The following is a 14,970-nucleotide window of genomic DNA, read 5'->3' on the forward strand; positions in this document are numbered from 1 at the left end:
AAGTTCTACTCTCAGCAAATTTCAGTTATACGATACAGTGTTATCAACTCTAGCTGATAATCATTCGTTGTTTACTGTGTGCTGGGCACTATGCCAAATGCTTTAAATAAATTATTTAATCCTCAAAGAGCTCTATTTCTCAGGTGAGGAAGCTTGAGTTGTAGAGATGTTGAGTAATTTGCCCTGGGTCACCTGGAAGACCAGATCCCCAACCCGGGCGCCCGACCGCGCTCTTAGGCACCGCCCTGGCCAGGCGTTCATACCCGGTGAGCAGCTGAAGGAATGAAAACAAACACAGGTTGGCCCGGATCGGGAAACCCTTATAAGGGGCCTCTTCTGTTTTGTTTGAAGGCTCAACCACAGGAATTACCTCTTGGAGTCTCCCCACAAGTACAGTGTTGCCGACCTCCAGCAGGTGAGACTGCCTTTCTCTACCCCCAGAGGGGCCTCATTCCTGGAGACATCAGACGGGAGGGGTGGCTGCAGCTTTTCAGCACCTCAGACTATGTGTCTGGCTGTCCCAGGATTCCTGGGCGGTGACTGAGCGCCAGCCCCCTGCAGTTAGCAGGCAGTCCAGCAAAGCCTGGGGAACAGGAGCGCCTTGGCCCCTTCCCTGCCTCTGGCCTCGTCCCCAGCTAGAGGGCAGCAGGAGGAGAGGCCCCAGGCCTGAAAGTTGAGGACATTCCTTCCTTCAGGGAGGGCACTGTGGATTTGGGTCTCATCCTTAAGCCGGTTACCCCCAGTGACCTCCATGTGGGGGAGCTGTACACCTGCATTGTTCAGCCTGGACCGGGGTGGGGGGGTGGGGGGGGTGGTTCTTGCCCAAGTGGGAAGATACTCTTTGGGAATAGGAGTTCTTGAGGCAAGGTGGAGCCACATTTTATAGATGGCCTCAGCCTCAGCACAGCTACCCGAAAGGCCTGTCGGCCTGCACTTGCCCTCCACAGATCGTGGATGGAGTGTATGAAGGGTTCCTCAACACCCTGATTGGATTTGCCTCCCAGCACGTCTACCACTGTGACCTGTGCACCCAGCGTGGCTTCATCTGCCAGATCTGCCATCACCACGACATCATCTTCCCCTTCGAGTTTGACGCCACAGTCAGGTATGTGGGACACCCAGCCTGCCACCCCACCCCTATCCACAGCTGGCCCCAGCTATCCAGGGAGGCAGGCCCAGTGCCATTGTGCAGAAATACAGAGACACCCTGTCTGTGCCGGTACCGATGCCCTGAGCAGTCACGGAGGCTCCGGTCCAGCTCAGAGAGCCCTCCAAGGCCCCTGCCTAGATCAAGGAAGCTGTCTGTCTCCCTAGAGAGGAGGTGGCTTGCTGCCTCTTTGAGCGGGGGCCTCAGTTTTGTCATCTACAAACAGGGTGAGGAGGGACTGAATGAGTTACTGCCCCGGAGCATTGGCACAGGCCAGGCACAAAGTGGGCACCCTGTGGGTGGTACCTGCCTGCCTCTCTCCTGCAGTAATGATGGATCTTACCCGATTATCACTCATTATCAGAAGCCTCTAAATGGAAAAATTCATCCACCAAACCTCCATTCCAGCCCGTGTGGGAGGGGAAAACTGAGCAGGCGGGAGCATTCATTCATGTTCAGTAGGTGTCTCATGGCCTAGATTCAGCCCCTAGGCTGAGTTTTTTAAACAGCAGAGGGTTTTCAACATAGGCAAGAAGTCATGTCATGAGTCTCAAGCAGCATCTTAAAAAGTGAATTTGAACAGAGAGTGTCAGCAGTGCCTGTGGTGTGAAGGAGGGTAAGCATTGTCGCGAGGTTTTATTTGACCATGCAGGGGCAGCGCACAGGTGCCTTGGGTGGCAGGTGCCGCTCAGCCTCCCCGCGGGTTCTGGTCAGGAAGGCTGGCCAGCCCCCCGGCCCATGGCACAGGCGGTGCTTGCTGCTATCCCCCAGGTGTGGCGAGTGCTAGACCGTCTTCCACCAGAGCTGCCAGGCCGTGGTGAAGAAGGGCTGCCCCCGCTGTGCCCGCCGGCGCAAGTACCAAGAACAGAGCACTCTCACCTAAGTCAGCGAGCTGTCCCCACCAAGGCTGCGGGGTGGCGGCTCGGCTCACCCATCTCAGCTGGGTTTGGCGTCAGTCCGGATCCTCTCAAGGTGTCACAGCTGTCTCCCCTGTCACGAAGACTCCGATGTGACCAGAGCACGAGCCTACCAGAGGAAGCCCTCGATGATGTCACCCAGTCCCTCTACCACCTGTCTGCTCCCGGACATGGGGACATCATCAGATGCCCCCATTCCAGGGGATGCAGGGAGGGGGAACTTTGCACTAATCAGGCCCCAGCTCACCTCACAGACATGGCACATCCATCAGGGCTGTTCAAACACTGTGGAAACAAGACTTGGGCGCATTCTCAATTCCACATTCCTGATTAAAAGGTCTAGTTTTTTAAGGCAGGTTTTTTTTTCCCCTTCATATTTCAACGGAAAATATTTTTTTATTCTTGACCCTACACAAGTCACCCAAGAAATCCAGGCCTTCTCATGCTGAGCAAATGTGTGGGAACACTTGGCCCGCAGGCAGGCGGGTGGCTGGACAGGCAGGCCACTGCTGGGCCAGAGCCTGCCAGCTGGACTGGGTGCCTTTCCTTCTCCTACACCGGGCGCTCACTGCCCACGGCTCAAGTACGACGTGCCAAACTGCCCGGGGGCTGGTGGGATGGGTCTCGATGACCGTCCTCTCCCTCTCCCTCTGTTTGCCCTGCCCTGTCCACCTCACCTGGAAGCCCCATCCCCTTTCTCCATGTCAGAGCCCCCCAGCTCTCGTGCAGCTAGGGATCTTGGTCCCTGAGGGAGAAGGGAGGGACTTGGAACCCGCACTGTCAGCACTTTGAGCCTTTCTTGGCTCAGGGCAGGGTGGTCATCTTGCCTACCCCTCAGCCCCTCGCCGTCCCATCCTACCACAGACCCGCAGCCAGATGGGCCGGGGGCGGCTGCAGACATACTCTCGCCCTGTTCCCCCACCGCATGACTGAGCCCTCTGGGAACAGAGGCAGGCTGGGCCCACAGAGAGGGCAACAAGCCCAGGCCAGCGGCCAGCCTCGGGCATCGGGACTGCCAGGCCCCGCACTGTGGAGTGGTGACCCCATCCTTCCACAAAGAGTGCCGGCCCTGCTGCAGAGACGCACAGGGACACGTGGGAGCAGCCACCTGTTGGAAGGACACTGAGCCTCAGTTTACAAAGCCATGAATTCACAAAGCTTTGCTGGACTGGCCCAGGAGGGGCCCTACCAGAGACCGGAAAACGTCATTGGAGCATGATTGCCTTTTCAAGGGGGTCTTGGGGTAGAGCAGGAGCCTGCCATTGTTTTCAAAGTGACCTTTAGACCCTGGGGTTTGGGGGTTGATTTCTCTGCTGCCTTATCCCATCTTTCCTGGACCCACAGCCCCCACCCCCACCCCGCAGCCCTGGGTCCTCTGGCCATCCTCTCTGCTCTCAGCTTGAATTGGGGGCCTCAGGTGGAGATTGCCTGTCACTGTAAAGAGCTGAATCTACTCCCACCTCTCCCTGGGGGTGATTCGGCTGCTGAGTCACCTGCCCAGCCCTGTGAAGCTGGATAAATTGTGCAATAGAACAGAGGAGGTGGTGGGGGGTGGGGGTGCCTGTAACAGGGGGCTGCCCCACAACTTCTCTGTCCCCGGCACGGAAGATGGTGCACACCTAGGCCCAGCATGCCAAAGCCTCCTAAATGGGAAAGTGGGTCCTTATCCCCATCCTGCACCCCCATAGCCAGCATTAATGCTCCCCCACAGACCCAGCCTAAGCAGAGCTGCAGGTGCCCCAGGTCCCCAAGTGGACAGGGGCTGGCCTGGGGTGGGCAGTGCTGCCCAGGCCCAGCCCTGGCTCCTCAGGCCCGTGAGTATGTTATGTGCACCAGAAGGTGCCCTAGGAGGCAGCAGGAGTGAGGCCCTAGGGAGCTTGCTTAGGTTGGGTATCCACCCCGCCGCCGCCGCCCTCCCAGGGACTAGTAGCATTAGAACTGACCCTCTCCCCAGCACCAGAAAGCTGCTAATCAAATGAGTTGACTTTTACCCTCTCACCTCCAATGGAAAGCTGATGTGAACCTCAGTGGTGCCCACACTATTTTTAAAATGCCATTTTATGCAATAAACTGTTTCTAGCGGGGGGGCGCTGGCCCTGAACAGCGCTTTGCAATGTATGGAAGGAACTGCTACCGTGTGCATTTTGGGTGATTTTGCAGTAAAGACCTGATCTTTTTCACCTGTGATCTTGCTTCTGAATCCTGATGCTGCCACTGGCTGGGGGAGGCCACCAGCCATCCTGTGGTTGGATGCCCCCCCCCTCATTAGCTGGGGAGGCCTGGAGAGGGAGGGTTGGTAGTAAACATTTGCAAGCAAGGGGCGCGGGCACGCAGGGGAGAAGAGGTGCCACTAGGAGTCCTGGCCAGGGAGCCAGGGGGAGATTTCGGGGCCTTGCTGGAGGTCTCCTCACGTACACTCATGCATAACAGATGAAGCTGCTGCCTGAAATCCCACCAGAGTGGCACCTTCCCTGTGCCTGTCAAAGCACAGAGCCCTGACACTGGAACATGAAGAATGTTGGGACTATTTCCTACTGGGTTTTCCAAGGCAAGAGGGGGGGCTTAGAAAAGGCTGAGCAGCACCAGAATCAGGGATCCCAGTGGCCTAGACTTGGCCACTACCTTCCTCTAAGTGCCAGGAGAAGCCCACCACTGCCCGTGGTGAGGCCAGAAGAAGGAAACAGACTAGTTCCAGGGAAGGCAGATTGTGGAAAAATGTGATTGAAACACTCTGCTCTGTCTGCAGTTCCTTGTCCTTGAAGATGCCTTTTGGCCCTGGGGGAGCACCTTCTGCACATCCCCTGAGCCCCAGCTTCCCTCAGGGGCCTCAAGTCTCTCCAGGTCAGTAGGAAGTGGGCTCTGAGAAGACAAAAGGAACTGGGTTTGAGGCCTAGGGACAGGGAGGCCAGGGCCAGGCGACCTGGGTGCCTCATCCTCAGCAAGGTGCCTCTGAGGACATTCCTTTCTCCCTTCCCCCTCCTGCCTGAAGGAGAATGGGGGGTTGGAGACAACCCAACACCAGAGAAGACAGCTCATCTTCTAATAAAAATAATGTTCATAATAACAAATGTGTGCTCCTATAATAATGTGATACTATACTGTGCTTAGTGCATCTCATTCAATCTCGCCAACTACCCTGGGAGGTAGGTGTCACTGTCCCCAGTTTACAGGAGAGAAAATTTCAAGTGCTAGGAGTCCAGCTCCAGCAGGCTGCTCTGGGCTTACCCTACAGACTGGAGGGTGGCCCTCTTCCAGAGGAGGATCTAGGCAGCAGGGGGACGGAATCAAACAGTGGGAGGGAAATCTGGCCAGAAGTAGTCGAGGAGGCTGCCCCCCCACGCCCCCCCCCCACGCCCCCACCTCACACCACCATCCTCGCCCTCCTGCTTACACCTCCGGGAGACAGCCAGGTGTGGCCCAGGAAGGGCGGGGGGGGGGGGGGGGAGCGGTGGCGTCTGCGCTCCCTGGGCCCAGAGGGGACAGGAAGCGGGACACCGGGGATTGTCTCTAGCAGCCACAGCCCAGCCTCGGCCCGGGAGGAAGTTCTGCCCGGCGCTCTCCGCTGGTGCCTCCCTCGCTGTATTGTTGAGCAGGAAAGCGGGCTGCGCGGGAGCTGGGCGGTGGAGGAGGGAGCGCGGACGCCGAAACCACGCGCCCTGCGGGGACGAGTGGAGGCGAAGCCAGTGAGCGGACACCCCGAGGGGCCGGGGCCGGGCCGGGCGGGGGGCGCTGAGCCGGGGGCCGGTGGGGGTGCGGTGCTGCAGGTGGCGGGTTCTCTCTCGCCGGCTCCCCTTCCCGGGGCGCTGGGGCCGGAGCTGCGGGACCCGCGAGCAGGGCCGCGCGGCTCGGATCCCCCCGCGAGGAGCGGAGATGAAAAGGGCTGCCCTCCGTCCGGGGACAGGACGGGCCCAGGTGCAGGCCCCCCGCGCCGACCCAGGCGTTGGCGCCGCTGTGACTCTCGTCCCCAGGCCAGTGGACCCAAAGCAGCTCCTGGGGACGGATCAGTCCTGGAGTTTCAGGGAACCTCCGCGCTCCCCCGAGTTGGGGAAGGAGCCGAGTCCGGGTCCCCTCCCCACCCAGCCCGAGACCCCCGCTCTGGTGGGCATCCCTGCCTTGGGACCCCCGCCCTGAGTCTTTCCAGGCCCGGCCAAGCTGTGCGGGGAAAGGGCCTGGGGAGGGCGGAGGTGGGCCCGAAGCGAGTAGTGCCAGCAATCGGGCTGGAGAGGGCTCGCGGTTGGCAGTTGGTGATTCAGGGTGCAAATGGCCTCACCCGTAAGGGGACGCCTGGAGACGACGATCCGGGGTGGAGCAGCCCCGGAGCAGCGCACCCAGGGGACACAGAGGCTGGAGGCCAACAAATCCCGCGGGGGGGGGGGGCGTTGGTGGAGGGCGCAGGGTGGGAGTCTACCCACCTTGGGCTCTGCTTGCCAGCAGGCAGCACAGCACACCTTCAGTCGCAGCCCTGCCAGCTGCCGCCCCTCCCTCCTGCCTTCTCTTGCCCTGGGCCCGCTCCCAATGTCTCCACTGGCCCAGACACTCCTTCAGGCTCCTCCTCGCCCCTCCCAGAATTGGGGGCAGCCCTCCGGAGCCTCCCTCTGCCTCTTTGCTCCCCTTGGCAGCTCCTGCTCCCCGAGGTTTCCCGACCCAGCCCTCAGAAGCCCCGCCCAACGAGATGGGGGCCTAACCTGCATCGTTTGCTGGCTGGAAGGTCTATCTAGCCCTTCACCATGGGCCCGCAGAGACCTGCCCTGCCAAGGTGAGCGAGTGCCAGGGGTCCAGGAGAAGGTGACGAGAAGGGGTATCCTCCCAGGGTTTGTTGCCTTTGCTCCAGGCAGCTTACTGACTGCGCCTCCAGGGCCCACTGTGCACCCCTTTCCCCATCGAGGAGAGCTTAAGAAAGTGGGGAAGGGGCACTAGGAGCCCCTACCCGGACCCCTGCCGGCCAGACCCTGTTCCTTGGGTTCCTCAGCCTCAGCAAGCCACAGGGGCTCCTACCTGCTGCCCCCGGGGAGACCCAGTTGGGCAGGAGATGTGGTCAGTGTAAAGATCGGGAGGGAGCAGCCACGCAAGAAGTCACTCATTCATCTTGTTGATGGTGAGACCCGGGCAGCTTTACAGTTAGGCTCTGACCAAGGCTGCCCCACCCAGAGCCAAGCTAAGCTGGCATGCAGAGGGGTGGGTTGGGGCCATCACTCCAGGACAGCTTTGGGGAGGACACCGCCTGGGTAGTGCATTCTCTAGGGGCCGCTCTGCTCTCGTGGGGCAACGTGGAGATCACAGGGCAGGTGGGCAGGCCCTCCAGCCTCTCTCGGGAGGTTGGGAGGTTGGAGGTGGGATCTGCAGTCGGGGGCGGTGCGGGCCGCTCTGGGCGGGCCAGGCTCCGGGTTCACGTTCCCCGCAGAGCCGCTGGGGAAGAAAAGAGAAACCAAGAGAACCGGTTCCCCGGCCTTGGCAGTCCTGGTGCCTCATGCCAAGGCCCTTGGTCTACGCGAAGCGGGGACACTCCCGGGGTAGAGCGGCGCCGGGGCAGCTCCTAGAGCCCCGCGCCTCAACTCTGACCCCGAGGGCCCGGGCCGGGGGCGCAGGATCCTGGAGGGAAGAGGCTCTGTGGACCCGGATTTCCTGAGGGCTGGTGGCGTCGGGGCGGGGGCGGGGGCGGGCGGGCACGGAAGGAATGAGCTCTTTTTCCCACTTCACAGACGGGGAAACTGAGGTTCAGGCAACTTTTTGGCAAGTGTGGTGTCGACTTACCGCCGCCAGTCAACCCCATCTCTCTGAGTCAAGGCTTCCTTGGCTGCAAAGTTGGACCAGTATTACCCACAACCTCCCCACCGGGGGATTGAATGGAGGCTCAAATCTTATCAGCAATGCCACAGAATCAGCGTTGGCATAATTACATCAGCGACTGTGGGCATGGGAACCTTCGAGATTATTTTATCCGAGTGCCCCGTTTTGGAGATACCAAGGCCCTAAGGCACAGGAGGAACGCGGCTTCGGGACTCAACCAAGTCTCTTGTCCCCCTAGCGCGGCGCGCCTCCCGGCTGGGTGGCCCTGACCTCCGCGCCCCTCCTCCTCGTGCCCACAGGGAGACTCCGCGGCCGCGATGGCGATGGCGGCGGACGTCGAGGGGGACGTGTACGTGCTGGTGGAGCATCCCTTCGAGTACCCCGGCAAGGACGGGCGGCGCGTCGCCATCCAGCCCAACGAGCGCTACCGGCTGCTGCGCCGGAGCACGGAGCACTGGGGGCACGTCCGGCGCGAGCCCGGCGGCCGCCCCTTCTACCTGCCGGCGCAGTACGTGCGCGAGCTGCCGGCGCTCGGGGACCCCGCCGCCTCCTCGCCGCCGCCCGCGCTCCGCCCGGGCCCCGCAGCCCCCGAACCGCTCGCCTACGACTACCGCTTCGTGAGCGCGCCGGCGCCCGCGGGCCCCGACGGCACGGCCGCCAAGCCCCGGGGCCGCGTGAGCTCCCTGTGCGGCCCCGCGCGGCGCGGCGCCTCGACCCAGCACGGCAGCCCCGGGCCCGGCCTGCCCACCTGCCTGTACACGCGGCCCGCGGCGCCCGTGCGGCCCGCGCAGTCCCTGGACGACCTGGCGCGCGCCGCCGTCGCGCCCCCTGCCGGCCTCCTGGGAAGCGCCGGCAGCTTCAAGGCCTGCAGCGTGGCGGGCTCCTGGGTGTGCCCGCGCCCCCTGGCGCGCAGCGACTCGGGAACGTCTACGAGGCCATCCTGGACGAGCGCGGCCCGGCGCGGGACGAGCGCCCGCAGCAGGTATGGGGCGCCCGGGAGCGAGGAGGCGGGCGGGGGGCTGCGCCCGCGCTCCAGGAGCCCCGCTCCGCTTAGCGTCCGCCGGCTCTGCACGGGCTGCCTCACGCGGAGCCCCACGTTCCTCAACCACGAAACGAGAGGGGTGCAGGCTCCCAGTCACATCTGCAATTCCGAAATGCCAAAGCTCCCCGAAGCGCGAGTGTTTTCCGTAACTCAGTTGGTGGCAAAGTTGGACTTGAGCCCGGGTGAAGCCGTTGGTGGTCTTTATTTATTTATTACACTTCGTTTTCCTGCAGAAATGTAGATGACCTGGAGTACGGTGTGCCGCCCACCCCGTGCTGGCAGGTGCGCGCCACCTCACCTGCCTGACAGCCGCACCATTCCGAGAGGCGTCGGGATCCTGGGCCTGCAGGATCTCTCCGCCTCCCCTGTCTCATAGACGCTTGGGGATCAGATGAGATAATGGATGTGAAAGTCAGGGATCTGCTTCCCGTTTTGGCTTCTTCCAACATTTCAGTCATTTCAGTTCCCCTCTAAACACACACACGCACGCACGCACACGCACGCACACCAATTTTTTGTTTCAGGAAGAGGTCTGGTTACAGCGAGGGTTTTTTGTTGTTGTTGTTGTTTGTTTTGTTTTGTTTTCTTTCGTTTCGTTTCGAATCCGGTTGTGTTGATTTGGGCAACCGAAAATAGAGCACGGTTTTAAAACGCTCTTACATCCCCAGAATCCTTTCCATGGCCCTGACATCTTGAGCTTTAGGAACTTGCGGCAGGGGAAGGGGGGTGTGGAGACGTGGAGGGAGGATGCACAAACATCTTTTTGACATCTGCCACCAGCTGGGTAATTATGGGAGATTCACTTCCTCTCTCAGGGTCTCAGTTTGTCCCTTGGCCCAAAGACGGGTGGAAAGGGTGAATGGATGACCCCCCAACCTTGTGTCTCTGGTTTCTTTCTTTGTCCTTGATGTACTTGATGTCAGCGTGGTTGCCTGGCACATGCCAGGACTGAGTGTGGGATGCCCCGCGGAAGGAGGCACCGTCCCGCTCGGGGACTTCCTGGGTCTTCCCACCACCAGGTCTGGTTACAGTGCAAAGAGCTCAGGATTTGAAGCTAGAGAGACTCGAATTTGACCCTGCTGGGTGACCTGCCAGCTGCTGAGGAATCCCTTATTTGCCCCAGCCCCAGTGTCCTCCTGTGTAAAGGATTAGCGTTGTGAGCCTTCGACGAGGTGAGGCGTGGAAGCGCTTGGCACGTAGCAGGCGCCGCACGGAGGCAGACCCGGGTCGCATTTAGCATCCCCTTCGGCGCCGCCTTCGCTTTGATTTCTGCAAGGAGCAGCCCGCCCCCCTGTGGCCATGGCGGGGAACAGCATTCTGCGGGTGAGGACGCGGACCCAGATTCCGCCCGGAAGGAACGGGGGCGGGGGCCAGGGGGATCTTGCGCCCGGCGGCCCTGGGGGCCAGGTGGCCAGCTTCTCCGGGGCAGATGGCTGGATGCCAGCGCTCCTTACCCCGGCGCCCCTCCGTTCCCAGGCAGGCCGTCGGAGGCGCATTCCGGGGCCTTTCCATATTCTCTTTCTCCTTCTTCAGCAGCAGTTACCGGGGAGTGAGGGGGTGGGGACACACGTGATGGCGGGGTGGTGCTCGCGCCGGGAGGAACCGGGCGTCCGCGGAGAGACCTGGGTATTGGTCGAGACGCTCAGCCTGCTCCCCCTTCTGGCCCTAATTCCCCGTGCGATCTCAACAAGAGGCTTGGTATCTCTGTTCCTGTTTCCCCTGTGACCCTGCTTTATTCCAGTGTCGCGTGTGGGTCTCCCTGACCCCCTGTCCCCTACAAACTCCAGGGGTGGGGAGTTGGTTCTCTCCTGGGAAGGATCCCCAGTCTGCTCTTAGTTATTGAAGGCAGCCTTCTTTTTTTTTTAAGATTGATTATTTATTTATTTATTTATTTATTTATTTATTTATTTATTCACGAGAGACAGAGAGGCAGAGACCCAGGCAGAGGGAGAAGCAGGCTCCAGGCAGGGAGCCCGATGCAGGACTGGATCCAGGAACTCCAGGATCATGACCTGGGCAGAAGGCAGGTGCTCAACCGCTGAGCCACCCAGGGGACCCGAAGGCAGAATTTAGAGAAGGGAATTTCCTGAAAGGTGAGCCTCCCTGTTTCCTTCTTAGAGGAGGCAGGAGAGGCAGCACCTACCCTTCCCCTTCATTCACTCCTTGACTAAGCATGAACTGGCCTCCCACCTGCCTGCCAAGCATCTGATGAGGCACAGCGCCAGCCCTGGAGAGCTACCATCTGAGTCAGGAGCCTGGCAAGAGGGCAGATGCCTCAGACCAGCGTGGCACAGGCCATCTGGGATAGAAGGACACCCAGCGTGCCGTGGTGCCGAGGCATGGGTGCAGGTGTGAGATGTGGCACCCTTGAGGCCTTGCAGCTCCACTCCCATCCTGTACTGCTGGGGCTCTTGTGGGGAATGGGCAGTGCCTGGCCAGGCAGGACCTCGTGGACTCTCACCAGCAATGTGGACTTAATCCTGCAGCTGCTGGAAGATTCTCAGCAGAGAAGAGAGGGGGTTCAGAAAAGACCCCCGTGGCTGGGACTTTGAGAATAGCAGAGGACAGACCTCCATGGTCTCCCAGGCACACAGTGATGACAGGAGATTTGGGAAGTCGATTCCCTGGAATCTAGTGGCCGACGGGCTGAGGAAGGTGGGAGAGAAGTCGGAATGAGTCGCAGTCTCCCAGTCGCACACCCCGCAGACAGTGGTCTGTTTATTCGGTGGCGCCAGGTCCAGACAGCAGCTGGAGAGGGGGCCTGCTGCCCAGCAGAAGGCCTGCAGCGTGTGGCCTGCAGCATGTGGACCGGGGGCGGGCAGAGTGCGTGGACGTGGGGCCGGGAACACCTGAGACAGTCAGGCCCCACCACATTCGGGTAACAGACAAAGGGAGGGAAGAGAAGCCCCAGAGGAAGGAATAGGCAACAAGGAGGAAGAACAGGAGAGTGCCTGTCCAGACACCGAGAAACGTCCAGAAGAAAGGAGAAGTGAGATAAAGGCCATTAAACATGTATCAGAAACGGTGACTGCGAGGTCAGCAGCCACCTTATCAGGAGCTGGTCAAGGGGTTACTGAGGGCTCAAGGCAGGGGCCAGAGGGATGAGGTAAGGACACCGGCTGAGCGTAGACAACTCAGGAGCTTGGCAGGGAAGGGAGAGATGCTTTGTGGCCAGAGGCAGGTGGAGGTCAAGGGGGGAGGCTCCCCAAATCTAAGCGAACGGTCAGGAGCCAGAAGAGTGGGAGGCTGAGGATGGTGAAGAGGTGGTTGGGGAGACGACGGGACGCAGGGAGAGAGGCCAACAGGGTGGGGGTGGGGTGCCCCGGGCAGAGAGGGAGGGACCCATTTCCTCTGAGGCGAGGGGCAATGATCTGAGGGTGGAGGAGACATAGGATCAGGGTTGGGTCATTGGGGATAGTCGACCAGTGGACAAGGGGAGAGGGTGGCATGGGGAGAGGAATCAGCAGAGGCAGGGACCCACCCCAGAGGAGAGAAGCCTCTGCACTGTGTGGCATTTTATAGCCTCGTCATTCACCTTCCACTCAACTGACATGTAATGAGCACCTGCTGTGTGCTGGTCAAAGTGCTGGACCCTGGGGACGCAAAGCATGTTACACCTGACACGATCCTGTCCCAAAGGGGCTCGTGGTCCCATGGGCTTTCACTCAAAGGTTCATCCCCGCAGCAGCTCGGAAGGCAGTCTCAGCTGGGTGGCCACAGCCTTGGCCAGCCTGTTCCCCTCAGCAGGGACAGGACAATCGGAAGGCAAACAAGTATTCACTTTCCAAGCACCCTGCGTGTCCCCAGCGGTGGGCACCGGCCACAGGGAAGGAGGCAGGAATTCCCAGCCCTCGTCCACCAGCCAGCACCCAGCTACCCAGGGCGCAGTGGGAGAAGCTGTCCCAGGAGAGGGCAGAGGCACACCTTCTGGAGCACTCTGCCCCCACCCCCTCTAAGGGAGGAGGAGGGGCCTCTGAGACTCCTCCCCCGTGGTTGCGGTGGAGTGGGGGAGGGGGACCTGCTGACTTGGGGATCTCAGGGTGTGGTCACCATCCCCACCCCAGGGCCTCTGAGGTGGAAAGGCCCAGGCCGGCCCTCTGGACGGGAGCCCGCCCCTGCTGCCCAGACATTGGCCACAGGAAGGAAAGAGGTGCAGCCAGAGGCCTCGGCAGCTTCCTATGCAGCCAGCCCAGCCCTACTCACCTGAGTAGGCAGCCGGACTAGAAGGAGCCTCCGGGGCCCTGGTTCCCTGTCCTGTGCTGAGAACTGTGAGTGACCCCTCAACTCCCAATGGGGCCCGGGGAAGGCGGGGTCGTGCCTCTCCCACCCTCTCTCCTCCTTCCCTGACCTCCACCTGGTCTTTTCCTGCACTCATGCTGAAACTCCCCTGCCAGGTGCCTGGCGGGCAGGCACCTCACCCTCCTCTCTGGATCCCAGGCCTGGCACCCACCCCTTGGGACAGACTCCAAGAGCCGCCCCAGGCAGCGGTGATTAAGGCAAAGGAACTGGCCTTAGGGATCCCTCCACCTGGATCCCCCTTTGGGACCAGCCAGGGGGCCCTCTAGGAGGAGCAGGGGAGCTGAGGCCAAGGAGGGGGGGCAGTGAGCGCCCTTGTCTGTATGCCCTCCTCCCAGCAACTGTCTTACCTCCCCCCCACCCACCCTTGGAGAACAGCAGCCCTGGGCTGGCCCGGCTGGTTTCTTCACACCTGGCTTGACCTTTCCCTCCCCATGACTCACCTGCAGCCCCAGGCTGACCCTAGAGCCCCACTGCCCAGCCTAAGGCCTGACCCATGAAAGAGCAGCTTCTTGGGTAGCCCCCTCCCAACCCAGCCCACATTCCTGGCCACCAGTTGTCCTCCCCACCCACAGCTCCCAGGGCAGAAAGGAGCAACCTCCCAGGCCCCTGGCAGCCCCCATGGCTCTGTGGAGTCCCCTGGGTGATCTCCCCTGAACCTGAGCCTTATGATTCACCTCTCAGTCCCCAGCCCCCCTGAGACGGGTCCACCTGCCTCCCCACTTCCTTCCTGAGCGCCAGGGGCCGGCTTCTCACTCAATCTGTTGTCTCTGCCTTTCCTGGAGCTGTCTGTGTCCAGTAGTGGGGAGGGCCAGGCCCAGCTGATGCAAACATGGTCAGGGTTCCAGACTAGAAGGTCAGGGGACAGTTGAGGTTGATTGGCGTTGAGGGAAATGGTGCTGCCAGGGACTGGGTCTGAGGGACATAGGGGTCCTTGCTCAAGTGCAGGAGGCTCTCTTGCCAAATTGAGGAAGGATTGTGGTGTTGAGGGGACTTCCAGAGCAGCTGCTTAGGCACAGCAGAGCCTGCAGGACCCTTCTGCCTAGCCCAGGCTCTGGGCTCCTATGGGTCCTCCGAGTGGAGGTCCACCGTGAGGCATTGGGTGAGCAGGGCAGGGGGCCCTCTCAGGGCTTCCATGTCTGTCCTGGGGGCTGAGCCAACTTGGCCTAGGAGAGGAAGCCAGAGGAACCAAGAAAGGTGCCAGAGGGGGGCCTTCCTGCCTCTGCTGCACGCAACTGGAGTGCTCCTGGAATCTTCTCAACTTGTAAATTACTATCCCCCCCCCCCCCATAAAAATAGCTTAAGGAGGGGCTCTGGGGAGGCTCCCTAGGTTAAGCATCTGCCTTTGGCTCAGATCAGGATCCTAGTGTCCTGGGATCAAGCCCCGCATAGAGAACTCTACCTCTGCCCCTATCCCCACTCGTGCTCTATCTCTCTGTCTCAAATAAATAAATAAAATCTTTTTTTTTTTTTTTAAATAGCTTAACGCCATTGCAAATATTTGGCGAATATGGGCAATCTCACTCTAATGACTATTAGAGGGAATCCCTGGGTGGCTCAGCGCTTTAGCGCCTGCCTTCCGCCTAGGGCGTGATCCTGGAGTCCTGGGATCAAGTCCCAGGTCAGGCTCCCTGCATGGAGCCTGCTTCTCCCTCTGCCTGTGTCTCTGCCTCTCTCTCTCTCTCTCTCTCTCTCTTGGTCTATCATGAATAAATAAATAAAATCTTTTTTAAAATAATAATGACTATTAGCATTTTGGCTTCTTTTCATCCATTCTGCTT

The 14,970-nt window shown here is 60.5% G+C and overlaps 1 long non-coding RNA gene and 1 pseudogene across 1 annotated transcript in view; one reads left to right on the top strand and one right to left on the bottom strand.

Moving 5' to 3' along the window:
• LOC144309450 (uncharacterized) overlaps positions 1 to 7,685 on the bottom strand; it is a 104,180-nt gene extending 96,495 nt beyond the window's left edge. Inside the window, exons 1-2 of the long non-coding RNA XR_013375445.1 lie at positions 6,477 to 7,685; positions 2,027 to 2,173 (exon numbers count right to left, since the gene is read on the bottom strand). This is a non-coding gene — a long non-coding RNA (uncharacterized LOC144309450). The remainder of the gene's footprint in view (positions 1 to 2,026; positions 2,174 to 6,476) is intronic.
• LOC144309446 (rho GTPase-activating protein 27 pseudogene) lies at positions 5,607 to 9,043 on the top strand (annotated as a pseudogene).
• Positions 9,044 to 14,970: the final 5,927 nt, after the last annotated feature.

Source organism: Canis aureus, unplaced genomic scaffold (genome assembly GCF_053574225.1).
Source record: "Canis aureus isolate CA01 unplaced genomic scaffold, VMU_Caureus_v.1.0 NW_027326405.1_RagTag, whole genome shotgun sequence".
Classification (NCBI taxonomy): domain Eukaryota; kingdom Metazoa; phylum Chordata; class Mammalia; order Carnivora; family Canidae; genus Canis; species Canis aureus.